Below are 17,061 nucleotides of genomic sequence, written 5' to 3'. Positions count from 1 at the left end.
CTGAATCAGGAGGGCAAAAAACGGCTATAAAATGCCGAAAAAGCCTTATCGGGGCTTACTGCATGAGGCCCACAGTGCTCACACTGACACACACTGCTCATACTGCACACACACTGCTCATTGTTCACATTGCACACACTGCACACTGCACACACACACTGCACACTGCACACACACTGCTCATTGCTCGCACTGACGCACACTGCACACACACAGCTCACAGTGACACACACTGCACACACACTGGTCACACTGACACACACTGCACACTGCACACACACTGCTCACTGCTCACACTGCACACACACATACACAGCTCATTGCTGACACTGACACACACTGCACACTGCACACACACTGCTCACACTGCACACACACTGCTCACACTGACACACACTGCTCACACTGACACACACTGCATACTGCACACACACTGCTCAATGGTCACACTGCACACTGCACACACACTGCTCAGACTGACACACACTGCATACTGCACACACACTGCTCATTGGTCACACTGCACACACTGACACACTGCTCATTGCTCACACTGCACACAGTTCACACACACTGCTCATTGCTCACACTGCACACACTGCACACTGCACACACACTGCTCACACTGACACACACTGCACACTGCACACACACTGCTCACACTGCACACACAGTGGTCATTGCTCACACTGCACACACTGACACACTGCTCATTGCTCACACTGCACAGTGCATCACACACACACACACACACACACACACACACACACACACACACACACACACACACACACACACACACACACACACACACACACACACACACACACACACACACACACACACAGTGTTACACAGACTCACACACAATCACACACAGTCACACACACTTACACACACTTTCACACAGTTTCAAACAGTTTCACGCAGTCATAGACACTTACACAGACTTACACACACTCACACACACTCTCACACTGTGAAACACTTACACACACTGTCACACAAAGTTACACACAGTCACACACAGTCACAGACACTTACACACAGTTTCACACAGTCACAGACACTTACACACACTTACACACACTCACAGACACTCACACACAGTCTCACACAATTACACACACCAGCACCAACACCCGCTCCCCCCCCTCCTCCTGCACAGGCAGCGGGGACAACGGTGGGGAGAAGGTGAAGCGGGGACCAGAGGGGCATCCCCCCTCCCATCTCACGTCCCGCAGCCTGTCACGCGGTGACAGGGGGGAGCCGGGACCGGAGGGGCATCCCCCCTCCCATCTCACGTCCCACAGCCTGTCACGCGGTGACAGGGGGGAGCCGGGAGCGGAGGGGCATGCCCCCTCCCATCTCACGTCCCGCGGCCTGTCACGCGGTGACGGGGGGAGCCGGGACCTGAGGGGCATCCCCCCTCCCATCTCACGTCCCGCGGCCTGTCACGTGGTGACAGGGGGGAGCCGGGACCGGAGGGGCATCCCCCCTCCCATCTCCTGTCCTGCGGTGTGAAGGGGTGAAGACGCGCTGATGCGGCGGCCATTTTGTATTTTCCGCGACCCTGTTATAAGGGGTTTTACGACAGGAAGGCTTTATTGTAACGGTTAAGCAGTGTGTCGCATGAGGCTGAAGGTGAGTCGGGGGTGGGGTGTTTGTGGGGGGGGGGGGTGTTTGGGGGGGGTGTTTGTGAGGGGGGGGGTGTTTGTGAGTGGGGGGTGTTTGGGGGGGTGTTTGTGGGGGGGGAGGGTTGTGGGGGGATGTGGGGGGTGGCGGGGTGGGGGGTGGGTTTGTGTGGCAACGGAGTGTTTTTGGAGTGTTGTGTTGGACGGTATATGAATAAATTTGGTGCCGACAGGAAGGCTTTATTTTTCCGGTGAAGCAGTGTGTCGCATGAGGCTGAAGGTGAGTTATGTTGTGTCCTGCGGTTTTCAGGTGCTTACACAATATATAGAGAGTCTGTACCTGATTCCTTTTGGTGGTAGCAGCTGCTGACGGTTTAGTGCGTTGAGAGGTGAGAGGGTTTAGTGCATTCAGAGATGAGAGCTGTGAAGCGTCGTCTCCCAGAGCAGTGAGAGTTAGGTGCGTTCCCAAAGCTCAGTGAGGGCTGGGAGAGTGAGGCAGTGGTGAGGTGTGCGGGGGCAGGCCAAGGGGGCCTTGAAACAGTGGTGTGAGTGTGTCAGGCCAATGAGAGGTGTGGGGGGTGGGCCAATGTGGTGGTGTCAGTGTGTGAGGGGGTGGTGTTAGTGTGTGAGGGGGCGGGCCAAGGGGGTGGTGTGAGTGTGTGACGCCAATGAGAGGTGTGGGGGGCGGGCCAAGGGGGTGGTGTAAGTGTGTGAGGCCAATGAGAGGTGTGTGGGGGCGGGCGGGGGCGGGTGGGGCAAGGGACCAATGAGATTGCCGCTAGGGACAGGGAACACACCAGGGAAAAATACATACATACATACATACATACATACATACATACATACATACAATGCTTTCAGAAATATATAGTAGATATATATGTAACGGGTATTCCCCCAGTCCCAATCGCAGATAGAGTGCATGTGAGGGGGGGAACCTATATGTTACCTGGTGTGGTGAGTATACCTGCAGGTTCACAGGAGGCCTGAGCCTCCGCTGAAGGGAACCTGGGGTGAATCCTCTGGAATGATCTTTCTTACAGTGCCTCCACCTGTGTAGGATTTTAGGAGTGTAGAATGTACCCCACACAGGACCCACATATAGTAACCACATACACAGAAGTATAAATATAACAGTTTACTAAATGCAGAATAAACATAACACATTACACCCGTATCAGCAACAATAACTGTGTCACTCTGTAATACTTCTCCCCCTGGGGGATAACTCCACACCATGTACCGAAGTCTCAAATGTCATTCACTCTCACTTAGGAGTGTAAACCTTGTACCCACCACCGTGTACCCCCACACTGTGTCCACAGTATAACCCTTGTCCCGTGGTTAGCGCTGCCACAATGTGTGAGTTCTCTGTAGTTGGTGCACTTAATTTACAATACCTGCTCTGTGCGGCTGCACCTGGGCATTCAACAAATCTTCGAAAAGGATCCAACGACCTCCTTGGCGATGCCGGTTCCACCAGCGCGGTGCTCAGTCAGGGATGTCCACTGTGGGATTATTCCGCTCTTGTTGCAGAGTAGGCCTGATCCCAAGCCTCAGAATGGGAAACGCAGCGTCCGCTGTGTCCCTAACTGTGCTACTGACACTAAAAGGGGCAGGGTCCCTAACCTAGGGCCTGTCCCTGCAGTGACACAATCTACTGAGGGGCTCAGGGGCTAACTCGGGCCTAGGGGGCTGCTGGCCTAATGCAGTGGGTCACTGACCCCTGCACCCTCACCTCCTTCCCCTAGACTCTCCTGGCGCTGACTGCCGTGTCTCCAACACGCAAAATGTATCAATCCCTGAGAGTAGGGAGATACTCCAGCACTATTGGCTCCCGGGCGTCATGTGGGGCACTCCTGAGGCTCAAGGGACTTGTTGTCCCTTCCAACAGCCTTCCCTAGTAGGCTAGCCCTTCGTGCGCTTGTCCTCGCGCATCCGCAACTGGAAAGGGCCGCCGGAGCTCCAACTGCACATGTGCGAACTCGCGCAAGATGGCGCCACCCTGCACAACCCCTGCCATTTCCCACCCTCTCCCGGGAGCCGCTGGACACCGCCGCTGCTCCAGCTGAGTGTGTCTTTACAGGAATTTTAAGTGATGATAGCCATGATACCCGGGTTTTACAGAAGGATAAGGCCTCGGCCAGGCTCCCTGCTGGCGTGCTTTTGGCGCGCTGAGGCGCAGGGAAAGCGGTTGCTTTCCCTGGCCTTGCGGTTGCTTACCGCAAGTGCTGTCAGCAGGCCGTCAGGGGGTGGGCCGGGGGCGGGCCGAGGGTGGGCACGTCACTGGCCGGGGGAAGGCCAGTGATGTCACAGAGCTGGTTCGCCCTCATTGGGCAAACCACTCACGTGACCGGCCTGTCGCCCGGCAAGTGGGGGAATTTTAAATTCCCCTAAGACCTGCGCTTCCGCACGCTTGCGGAAGCGCAGGTGAGCCCCTACTAAAGCCGCTCTAATTGCAGCTCTAGGGGCTCAGTGCTGAGCGGGAGCGCTCGTCAGCACGCTTCCGCGAGCAAGCGGTAAACATGGCCGAGGCCTAAAGAAGAATTGATCAAATAATACAGTAAGCATACATAATTTGGAATGTTGAAGATTTAATAGAACAGCATCAGTGATAATCAAGTTAAACATGCAGACTATGATTCTGAAGTAAATTGTTTGGTTCCCAGTAATATTAACAAGGTGGGTTCAAAGAGAACCCAAAAGAATCCAATATCTAGCACTCGCTGGGGAAAGTAGTAAAAGGAGTAATTACTCCAAGAGATATAAATATCTCTAACAAATGGTTTCTAACCAAAGGCTAACCATCAGCTGATATATATATACACATATGTCCACATACAGTAGGACTAAAAGTGACAAAATAATAGAGTTTTAATAAACATATGATAGCAATAAATGAACATATAAAGTGTGGAGTAAATAAAATCCTCTTGGAAGTGTGTGCCCTACTGTATATATAAATATACAACAGTTGGCATAAACCTAATCAGATGATAGGTAAACCCCTATGTAGAGGTAGATGTTAGAGCAAAGAGTGAATATACCAACTCTAATCAAAAGCAACTGGTGTAGCAGCATACAGATATGGGTGTATATGTACTAAAAGGGAAACCTCAGTATATACAAGGAAAGTGGTGTACAGTACTGTATATCTAGTATAGACAAGATGGATTTACCTTTGAGTCACAATAAAGATTCTTGCAATCGCGCTGTCCTCTTTAAAAGATATATATATATTTCAGACCGACTAAGGTGTCGGGTTGCGAGGGATATCCCAAGTATCCCCATCTTAGTGAATGTCTGGCAGATGGGCAAGATGGCGTCCCAGGCCACACATAGTGTCACCAGGTAAGAGGGGCCGGGTCTCATAAGGTAAGCGGCAAAGGTGCGAGGTTCGCACATGCCCATGGCAGAATTAGAAGCCTCCTCTGCCAGGGCTCTGAGGTATTGGCAACTCAGGACAGGTGAGAAATATTATTCCCACAGAGAGATTGGCTGCATGGGTTAGGTATAGGAGAATAGCACTGTGGATATTCTGAACACGATACATAAAGCTTGGCCCCCTGCAGACGCACTTACCAGAACTCCCTCCTGTCTCTGTACGTTCTACCTACCTACCAATTAGACTGTAAGCTCCTCGGGGCAGGGACTCCTCTACCGAAATGTTACTTTTATGTTTAAAGCACTTATTCCCATGATCTGTTATTTATATTATCTGTTATTTATTTGATTACCACATGTATTACTACTTTGTAGCGCTATGTATATTAATGGCGCTATATAAATAAAGACATACAATACAATACAATTTAACCCTATAAGAATCCCTCCAGCCCATCGAGAGTGAGACTCATCCTAAGATTAACACGGTAACTAAGATTGTGACAAGATTCTGGAGTTCGTAAGAACTAAGGTTCCAGGTACCAATACCAAAGAGGCAGAACAAACAAAGCAGCTCCAGCGGAGTAACAGCGGTTGCGACAGGCGCCACTGACCGAGGACTGTTTCCAGCTCTGTTTGCGAGCAACTCCTGCTTCTCGGAAATTGCTCCTCGGTCTGATTTCAAAGATTTTGTTTTGGGAACAAGATATTTCATTTTACCCCATTCCAGTAAGGGTATTTCAAGTGTAATTGTGTATCATAGTGTGTATGTCATTTTGTGGAAATAAATTACAAATAATTGTATCTCTTTGCTCAATCAATGATCCCGATAATTTGGTGTTAAAAGTGCTGGTCTCCCGTGACAATCATTCAGAAAAGGTAAAGGCATGAAGGGGTTAATGTATACCTGCAACCATACACAGGTCCCAAGTATAAAGAGGGCTTCCTAGCATAAGGAAGTGTGCCCAGATACATGCCCAGGTACCCTGAACCTGAGATACGGGTTCAGGGTGTGCTCCATCTACGTGCTAAAGCTGAGAGTGATTTCTTGTGTGTAAAAAGTTTTAAAATGTATTTTCTAATGTGTGCCAAGAATGAGGCTAGTGAGTGTAAGCAGTATATCCCCTCACACCATCCCTGACAACAGAAAAGGGACTTACACATTTATCACACAAGATACAGGAAACAGTATATTTTATTAAAGAGTTATGTTTAATAGTTATATGTACTGATAACCTGTGAATAAACTGTGGGATTTTCAAGTCATGGATTTTGAGGGACTAGTTGGCTACCAAGCTCGGTGCCTATTGGTCTGTGTGGAGTACAGACTAGAAAGTCTCAGGGATGCCAAGGCGTTAGAACTGGAGGGGTTCAGCAGTTCTGCTTGAGTACCCGCATCCTAGGCTAACACAGGGCTATCCGGCCACCATTTGCCAGATCCCAGACTCTGTGGAGCCTGGACAGCAAATGGGCTCAGTGTGCAAAGAGGCAGTGGTGCCAGGTTGGCGCATGCCCCTTTGCAGAATTAAAAAAGGTGCCCTCCCGAATTTACAATACCGGCAAATCGGTGATTGCTGGCAGGAGAATTCCCATGCTCTGATAGGCTGCGGAGCGCAGATTCCAAGTGCCAAACCAACAGCAGCAAATTCAAAGATGCTCTGTAATGAATAGATGCGAGCCGGCTACAAAGATTTTGACTCAAGAATTCTGCTACTGTAAGTCCCACTTTTGAAGAACACAGCGGCCGCGTCTGGCAATGCATGCTGAAATCAGTTCCAGAATTTTCTCTGAGTACCTACCGATCATTGGAAAAGGCCCCTATAGAAGTCATTTTTGTGAATTTCGTTTAAAGGATAGATTTATTTATTAGCCCAGTTCCCAGTAAGTGTGTTAACCCTGTAAATTGTGTTACATCGTGTGTATGTCTTTTCCTGAAATAAATTACAATTTATTTTATCTCCTTGCTTTGCTCAATCAATAATCCCGGTATAAAAAGATGTTGATAAACCTGGTCTCCTGTGACAATATTGTAATGTTTTTTGGGGGGCAGAGGGGGTGAGTGAAGGGCCAAGTACCCATTTCACTGACCCCCTCAGCCACCAATAAAGCTGCTGTTGTTCCTTAACTCCTTCATTGCCTTAGCGGTTAGCCGCTAAGGTATTGGATTTGCCTGTAAATATATTTATAATGCATGGGATTCATGTCGGGGGCCTCCGGTGCTGATATTAATGGATATCCGCTCAGGAGACTCCTGGCATCAATCCAATAAAGGATAAAAGCATCTTTTTTTCTAAGTCCCCCTCGCCGCTTCAGTGAGGAAATCTCTATTCTAGAGCCGCGAATAGCCTCGATAAGCTAATCGGGCTATTACAATTACACAAGTTTGAAAACCTGCAGATAAGTGACTTGTCGCTGTTTGTTTGGTGTTTTTTTTTTCTCTGAATTTTTTTTTGCAGAAAAGGCCTTTTATCGTCGACTTATCGGGGCTAACTGAATAGCAGTTGGCCTTATTGGCGAAAAGGCCTCGATAAGTGGCTTATCAGTGATTAGTGCATAGTTCCCTATGCATTTATTTATTGCGCACTAAGACATGAGGCCAAAAATGGTATTCACTAAGAAGGAACACCACTTTTTTTAAATCGATTGAAAAAATTCACTTTCGTCCGACGTGTTTTTTGTATCTGTGCTTTCGCGCTATAAATCCAATAGTGCGATAACTGCATGGCTCTTACAAGCGATCTTGCAATAAAAAAGATGATTTTGATAATAGTGTGTGGGAGTAGGGGGTCTCCTGACCTGAACTGCATTGTTTTCAGCCTCGGTGACCCCTTCTTCCCGAGATAAAGGCCCCGTTATGGGGTGCCGGTATCCCAGTGCTTTGAATCTCCCGTGTCACGTAACCGTGGGATTTAAATCCTGTACTGGGATATCGGCAGCCCATAACAGAGCCTGTATCACATCGGTTCCCGATGCTGAAATCAACGCGTTAACCTCAGGAGACCCTGCTTCCGCACACTAGTAGAAAAAAACTCATAAAAATAAAAAAAACAATTGTTACTATAGTGGCTATACGGTATTGTATTGTATTGTATGTCTTTATTTATATAGCGCCATTAATGTACATAGCGCTTCACAGTAGTAATACATGTGGAAATCAAATAAATAACAGATAATATAAATAACAGATCATGGGAATAAGTGCTTTAGACATAAAAGTAACATTAAGGAAGAGGAGTCCCTGCCCCGAGGAGCTTACAGTCTAATTGGTAGGTAGGGAGAACGTACAGAGACAGTAGGTGAGAGTTCTGGTAAGTGCGTCTGCAGGGGGCCAAGCTTAATGTATCATGTGTTCAGAATATTCACAGTGCTATTCATATGCTTCTTTAAGCAAGTGTGTCTTAAGGTGGGTCTTAAAGGTGGATAGAGAGGGTGCTAGTCGGGTACTGAGGGGAAGGGCATTCCAGAGGTGTGGGGCAGTCAGTGAAAAAGGTTAAAGGCGGGAGAGGGCTTTAGATACAAAGGGGGTAGAAAGGAGACATCCTTGAGCAGAACGCAAGAGTCGGGATGGTGCATAGCGAGAAATTAGGGCTGAGATGTAAGGAGGGGCAGAAGATTGTAAAGCTTTAAAAGTGAGGAGAAGAATGGAGTGTGAGATGCGGGATTTGATCGGAAGCCAGGAGAGGGATTTCATGAGGGGAGATGCTGAGACAGATCTAGGAAAGAGTAGAGTGATTCTGGCAACAGCATTTAGGATAGATTGTAGGGGAGACAGGTGAGAAGCAGGAAGGCCGGACAGCAGGAGGTTACAGTAATCAAGACGGAGAGAATGAGGGCCTGAGTCAGAGTTTTAGCAGTTGAGCAACAGAGGAAAGGGCGTATCTTTGGTATATTGCAAAGGAAAAAGCGACACGTTTTAGAAATGTTTTGAATGTGAAGGGCGAATGTGAGAGAGGAGTCGAGTGTGACCCCTAGGCAGCGTTCTTGGGCTACAGGGTGAATGATCGTAGTTCCAACAGTAATGTGGAAGGAGGTAGTAGGGCCAGGTTTGGGAGGAAGTATGAGGTGCTCTGTTTTAGCCATGTTGAGTTTAAGGCTGTGGAGGGCCATCCAGGATGATATAGCAGAGAGACATTCAGAAACTTTGGTTTGTACAGCAGGTGTAAGGTCGGGTGTTGAAACGTACATTTGTGTATCGTCAGCATAGAGGTGATATTTTAACCCAAAATATGTTATTAGGTCACCTAGAGAGAGTGTGTACAGAGAAAAGAGAAGAGGTCCCAGGACAGAGCCCTGGGGTACCCCCACAGAGACATCAATAGAGAAGGAGGGGGTGTTAGCAGAAGAGACACTGAAAGTACGATGGGAGAGGTAGGATGAGATCCAGGATAGAGCTTTGTTCCAAATTCCAAGAGTATGGAGAATATGAAGGAGAAGAGGGTGGTACACAGTGTCAAATGCTGCAGAGAGGTCGAGTAATATGAGCAGAGTGTAATGACCTCTGTTTTTGGCAGCATGGAGGTCGTCAGTTATTTTAGTGAGGGCTGTTTCCGTGAAGTGAGCAGTGTGGAAGCCAGATTGTAGAGGGTCTAGCAGAGAATAGGTGTTGAGAAAATTGAGCAAGCATGAGAATACAAGACGTTCAAGGAGTTCAGAGGCAAAAGGCAGGAGGGAGACAGGTCAATAGTTAGAAGACAGGTAGGGTCAAGCTTGCTGTTTTTGAGTAATGGTATGACTGTTGCATGTTTGAAGGAGGATGGAAAGGTTCCAGAGCAGAGGGAGGAGTTAAAAATTTGTGTGAGCATAGGGATTATAGTAGGAGCAAGAGGTTTTAGGAGATGGGAGGGAATGGGGTCAAGAGGGCAAGTGGTAGAGGGAGAAGAGGCGATCATCATCCTCCTCTGAGACAGTGGAAAAAGAGTCAAGGAAGGCAGGAGGAGAGTTAGGAAGAGGTGTAGGATGGGAGGAAGAAACAGAGGGGATGTTCTGACGTATGGATTCCACCTTTCCTTAAAATAGTCAGCAAAGTCCTAGGCAGAGATGGAGGAAGGAGAGGCAGCTGAGGGTGGTTTGAGTAGAGTATCAAATACAGAAAACAGTCGGCGTGGGTTAGACTTGTGCATGTTGATTAGTGCAGAAAAGTAGGCTTATTTAGCTTGCAAGAGGGCAGAGTTGAAACAGGATAGCATAAATTTGTAGTGAAGGAAGTCTGTGAGAGTGTAAGACTTCCTCCAGATGCGTTCAGAGGAACGAGTTTAGGAACACAGCATGCGTGTGTGGGAATTTAGCCAGGGTCTAGGGTTAGAAGGGCGAGTGCGGCAGAGAGAAAGCAGGGCATGTAGATCAAGAGACGAGGACAAGACAGAGTTGTAGTTCCTGACCAGGTTGTCGGGGTCTGTAGCAGAGCTGAGAGAGGAGAGGGAGGAGCGTAAAGTGGACTCAAAGTCAGGTAAGTGAATAGAGCACAGGTTTCTGCAGAACCGGGGGGTAGATGGAGGTGGAGAAGGGGAGAAGCGAGATAGAGAGAATGAGATGAGATGATGGTCAGAGAGAGGAAAAGGGGAAATGGAGAAATTGGAGAGAGAGAAGTTCTTAGTGAAAACCAGGTCTAAGTAGTGGCCATCCTTGTGGGTGCTGGCTGCAGTTCACTGTTGAAGGCCAAAAGAAGAGGTTAGAGAAAGAAAGCGGGAAGCCCAAGGGAGAGAGGGGTCATCAATGTTGCAATTGAAGTCCCCAACAAGAAGAACAGGGGAGTCTAAGGAGAGAAGGAAAGAGAGCCATGATTCAAAGTGAGAGAGAAAGGCAGAAGGGGGATGAGTAGAGGTAGGTGGACGATAGATGACCGCCACATGAACAGGGAGAGGAGAGAAAATCTGGACAGTGTGAGCCTCAAAGGAGGGAAAAGCAAGAGAGGGAGGAATAGGAAGGGTTCGGTACCGGCAGAGAGAGGAGAGCAGGAGACCCACGCCTCCACCCCTGCCATCAGTGCGCGGAATGAGGGAGAAGGAATGGCCACCATAGGAGAGGGCAGCTTCCAGAGCAGAGTCAGACTGAGTGAGCCAGGTCTCAGTTATAGCAAATAGGAGCAGACAGTGAGAGAAAAAAGTCATGTACAGAGAGGAACTTGTTAGAAAGGGAGCGAGCATTCCAAAGGGCACAGGAGAAAGGGAGAGAGGAGGGAGGGTGGCAGGGGATGGGTATGAGGTTGGAGGGGTTGACACCAGAAGGAGTAGAGGTTGCAATTGGCAGGCAAGGACGAGCGCATGTAGGAATAAGACAGGGACCAGGATTGGGAGAGATATCCCCAGAAGCAAGGAGGAGAAGCATGGATAGAAAGAGGATGTGTGAGGATGATTTGTAGGGGTGTTTTTTAGTGCAGGGGATACAGCTGTGTGGTGTCAGAGGATGCAGGTAAGAAAGGAGTTCATGTGAACTGAGAAGTGGGGAAGGAAGGAGAGATGGAGATATATGAATAGAGTTAGATACATACTGAGGCTGGTAAAAAGAAGTGCATAATTTGAGAAGAAGTGAAGTCACAGCAAATATAAATGGAAAAGGCAGCATCACAGCCGTAATGATGCAGTCTGGTATAGATGATATCCTCCTTTCCAGCGTAGTTCAAATGCAGGAATCAGGGCCTGTTGGTGTGTCCACTTCTTCTTCACTTCTTTTGAACTTCCTTTTAAACTTGAGTTGTTCAGTAGTCATGCCACTTATAATGGGCCACTTCCTTTTAAACTTGAGTTGGGCAGTAATCATGCCACTTATAATGGGCCACTTCCTTTTAAACTTGAGTTTTTCAGTAGTCATGCCACTAATAATGGGCCACTTCCTTTTAAACTTGAGTTGTTCAGTAGTCATGCAACTTATAATGGGCCACTTTGAATATGGGCTGCAGGCAGCATAGGGCTGTTCTATCTGGGGTTATATAGGCCTAAAAAGTCACCTGGCAGTGTGGTTCTGTCTGCTTAATTAGCACATCTGAGGCACATTCAAACAGATGGTTTTCTACACAGGGTGTTCCCTGCCTAGGTGGCAACACTTAATTTGATTAGGGGTAGACAGAAAACAGCATTCAAATATGGTTTTTACCTAGCATTGGATCACTTGCATATATATAATACACACAGCAAAGGCTTCAATGAGGATTTAGAGATGTTTTTTACCTAGCATTGGATCACTTACATATATATAATACACATAGCAATGAAGCTGCTTTAATGTAATTTTTATTAATAATGCGCGGGAGCTGGAGATCTCCTGAGATGAACCGCATTTATTTCAGCCTCAGGGAACCCTACTTCCTGAGTTACAGGCCCTTATATAGGGTGCTGGTATCTCCTCCATTTTTTAAATCCCTCGGTCCGTGACGTGGACAATCTAAAAATGGCGGCGATACTGGCACACGTTGCCCCATACTAGGGCCAGTAACTCAGGAAGCAGGGGGTCTCTGTGGCATAAATCAAAGCAGATCAGCTCAGGAGACCCCCAGCTCCCACACATTATTATTACAAATTACATTAAAGCAGCTTCATTACTTAAGACAATGAAGGGGTTAAGGCACTATAGTAGGTTTATTGGGGGCAGAGGGGGTGAGTGAAGGGGGTACTTGGCCCATAACTAACCCCCTCTGCCGACAATAAACATTACAATATGTACTACCCAACAATATACAACTAATCCACCCCTGTACCCCCACATAAAGCATTTCTTTTCTGCACTGGATTGATCACAGGGGCTTGTGGGTGTCCTTATGTGGTCCCCATGGTGTCCGGGGGCCCCAAATGTGTCCGGGGGTCCTCGAGTGGACCCCACGGGTGTCTGGAATTCCCGCTGGCTTGCGGTATCAATCCTGTGCATAATAAAATAAAATTCAAATTGGTACACTCCCCCCCCCGCCCCAATACATACAGTACAGTAATGGTCAAAATGACTATTATCCAGATATGGATAATAGTGCATTTGCCCATTTAAAATAAAACATAAATACACCGCATAAAGTAAATAAAACTTGCACTTACCCCTGCCAGTAAAAAGGCTGTTCTCATCCTAAAAAGCATATACGGAAAACCAGTGTATCTCCTCCACAGCTCGTGCTGTGGAGGAGATACATCGATGACATTCTCATTATCTGGAACGGAGATAATGATTCCTTTGACTCTTTTGTTAAGAACATCAATAATAACAAATTTTATCTGCTATTTACGAGTGAGATTAGTAGCGACCAAATTACATTTCTGGAACTGATCATCTATATTGAGAGAAACAGTATCCTCACCAAAACTTATTTTAAAACCACAATTGTCAATTCAAAATTTACATCCTACTAATGGCCATGAATGCAAATGCACTGACAATATTCCCTACAGTCAGTTCCTCCGCTTAAGGTTCAATTGTGCATATATTAGAATCTTTGAAGAACAATCGGAATTCTTAAAATAAAGATTCAGACAGAAGGGATACAAGGAACAATTAATACTGACCGCATATCAGAAAGCGTTGAATAAAAACAGGGAAACATTGTTTCACAAGAAAGATTAAAAGTAACAAAATGTGGGTAATCTAGTGAGAGGTGAAATTAATACCGTAACTATTAATCCTCTTTCAGCAATTGACACTAGTGTTGATACAAAAAAACTGAAACAACAATTTCCCTATTTTATTAAACAATTCAATAGTTCACCTGCATTAATTAAAAAGGCACTATCCCGTCACTGGTGTATTTTACAAATGGATCCCATTCTCAATGAAGCTCTTTCCACCAAAACCCCTGTAGTTTTTAGAAAATCAAAGACAATCCAAACTATTTTTGCACCATGCCTCCTTAAAGGTACTTATAACATTCAGAAAAAGGATTTAAGAGATACTTTGTACATAATCGGCAATTATAAATGCAATAGATGCAAAATCTGTCTGAAACTGAAATCCGAAAAGATTATAAAATCCCATGTTACTGGTAGTGAGTATCACATTAAACACTACAGTGACTGTCTGTCTACATACATAGTATGTGTGCTGCAATGCAGCTGCGGACTACAGTACATAATCAGAACAAAGCGTAATCTTAAAATACAGATTATGGAACATCTGCAGAATATTCAGAACATCCACAAGTTGGAAGAGGCATCAAAACCACTGACACATCTATTGTCCCATTTTAGGGATGTCCATGGATGCAGCATAGAGGGGGTTAACTATATGGGCATTGAGAGAATTAAGGAGAACATTAGAGCAGGGGACAGTGATCTCCATATTGCCAGAAGGGAGCAGTACTGGATTTTTACATTGTAAAGTAAATTTCCAGGAGGGTTGAATGATTACATAGAACTTACCCCCTTTCTAAAATAGGGAGGTAATCTTCATTAACCCCCCTTTAATATTGGGCTCACACTCATATTGGCTTGGTCATTTGTTTTGAGTGTATGGGATATGTTTTCTACATATGTTCATGCACTTATCTATTATACTAATGGAACTGGCACCTATGGTTTATGCACGCAGTTACTTACACTTATGTGCGTGTGTGTCTATTTAGAGATTTTACATTCCTTCAGGATAGTTATTAACCCCTGTTTTAAATCCAATATTTTTTTGGTTATGTATATACATACTGTATATGCATATTTTTTTGGTTATGTATATACATATATGTATGCATATATACTGTATATATGTTTACATTTGTTCTTCTTTTCTGTTTTGTCTCTTCTCGGTTCCCCATCCCCCATTTTACATCTTCTCTTTTCTTCTCTCACCCCCCTCTTTTTTCCCCTTCCCATTTACCTTTTTTTGTTGTGATGGCATAGTTTGTTTGTTTGGTTGGTATTGGAACTATGTTTTATTTATTTATCATTATATTAATTGATATTGTTTTATATGCTTCTTTGCATCACTCACATCAGATAAATTTCATATGATCTGTATTACAATGACGGCACCATCACACTCTGCCATTGTAATTGTCCAATTGATCGATATAGAGATTATTATAATTTCTACTTGGGGTTTCTTATGAGATCTATAGACCCAATTGCTTGCAGGAAATTGGATTATATCTGACACACCTGTTTGGAATTTCTGCTTGGAGTTTCTTATGAGACCCAATTACATGCAAGAAATAGGATTATATCTAAATACACCTGTGTGAGATAGTATATTAAAGTTGATGTGGATGCTTTCCACTCTTGCCTGACGAAGTAGATTAGTCTGCGAAACATGTTGTAGTAAGTGCACTGTGGACACTGCATGCAAATCAACCCCTTGGCTAATTGCCACTTGGCTTGAGAGAGAGACTGTGAACTTGGGATACATGCACAAAACAGCACACGGTCGCGCGGTACTGCACATACCCGGAAGTAGCAGTGCAGAGCAAGACGGAGATACTACTCGATCCCAGTGCGCGGGATAGACTGTCTCGAGCTTGGTGTTTCTTCCCTTCTCGCCACAGGTGGGGCAGCATGGACTGTACCTCTTAAGAGCTCACTGGATAACAGATTCATTATATGTAAGTTGATAATTGTTATGTGTATTCACTTTTATTATAATATTATTCAACCTCGGTGCGCTCTGTGCTGTTTGTTTTCTATGACTTGTCTACTTGTGGAGTAATCCTCGGTGGGTCTTCAGTGGAGAAGGGGAATATCTCAATGCACAGAAGCAGCAAAAGGAAGGAGTTGTTTTACACCAGAGACTGTAGGATGCATGAGCGCGGATCAATAAACCCCTTTGCTGTCCTCATCCACATCACCATCTTTGTCCTCCGGGGGCATCGAGAATACAATAAAAAATACAATCTAATGGCCCCTAACCCCTTAATCACTTTAGTGTTTAGCTACCGCTATAGTAATTAAGAGGTTAACCCACCCTCCCCCGCTAACCACCCACCCTACCCTGGGACACCACCCCGCTACACATTGATTGGCACAGTGTTAAAGCAGGCCCATATAATATGGGCCTGCTTTAACACTTTAGGATAAATGGGGAAGTCAAAAAATAACAGGCCCAAAATAAAACACATTACATAAAAAATATACACATTCCAAATGCCAATAAACCAATTGTTTGGCACAGTGATAAATCATGCCCATATAATATATGCATTTTATAACACTATCACAGTCAATGGTCAACCTAAAAAAAAAAGAACCCCAACAATATAAAATTCAATCAAAACAATCACCAAATAAACAACAATAACAAAGTAAACAAAAAAAATACCAGAAATCAATAAAGCAATAGCCAAATAAGCCCCAGAATTAAAAATCAAAACACCAAAAAACCCATAAATAAATTAAAGAAAACTCCAAATTAACACCATTATTAAAAAGCTAAAGACCAAAAATAAACCACATTTAAAAAGCAAATATCAGAAAGTGTGTGCAGGGAGGAAGCAGGTGTCAATTTATATACTTTCGGCTTCAAACTACATGTCACTTGTAAAAGTGGATTACATCAGGCCAAATCCATCAGTGGCTTATGCACATTTCTCCCAAACTAACAAGGGCATAGTCCCCCTCCAGATTTCACACCACGGATCAGATTGGACATGAAATCCCTGGATAGTCCACCTAGCATTTTATATCACATTTGCCCATCTCTAAGGCTTAGTTTACCCTGTTCTTATCACAGTGTCCTAATAAAGTTAAGGAAAGAGAGAGTCTCAGACTGTGCAAACCGTTGCTGAATGCATAGTAACATCATAGTGTATAAAATGAGGCAGTCAGAGAGAAACAAATCCATAATAACAAAACAATATACTGTCAATATTATTTTGTAGGTGTCCGACTTTGATAAAATCCCAGTCATCATTATAAGAACCATAAAAGAATTATGCAAGGGATAGCTGTGAATGAGTAATTAACTACTAAAAACTCATAGTACATTTGATCCTTATTCAGGTCATTCCAAAATGAAACATAATAAAAGAAAATACAATTCCTGGGAACTGGAGAAATGGATGAAAGTGTTCACCATCTTTATAATTGCCATGTTATTATTCACCTACTGTAGATGAAAAAGTTAATGGGATAAATACATTCTGGGATCA

The 17,061-nt window shown here is 45.2% G+C and overlaps 1 protein-coding gene across 1 annotated transcript in view; it reads right to left on the bottom strand.

Annotated features, from left to right (window-relative positions):
• The window catches only part of LOC142492222 (vomeronasal type-2 receptor 26-like), a 107,809-nt gene that overhangs the window by 60,324 nt on the left and 30,424 nt on the right, over nucleotides 1–17,061 (bottom strand). The window lies entirely within an intron of this gene.

The sequence above is a fragment of the Ascaphus truei genome, chromosome 4, assembly GCF_040206685.1.
Source record: "Ascaphus truei isolate aAscTru1 chromosome 4, aAscTru1.hap1, whole genome shotgun sequence".
NCBI classification, from domain to species: Eukaryota; Metazoa; Chordata; class Amphibia; order Anura; family Ascaphidae; genus Ascaphus; species Ascaphus truei.
Note: the sequence above shows the minus strand (reverse complement) of the source record. Positions and strands in the feature narration are given on the sequence as shown.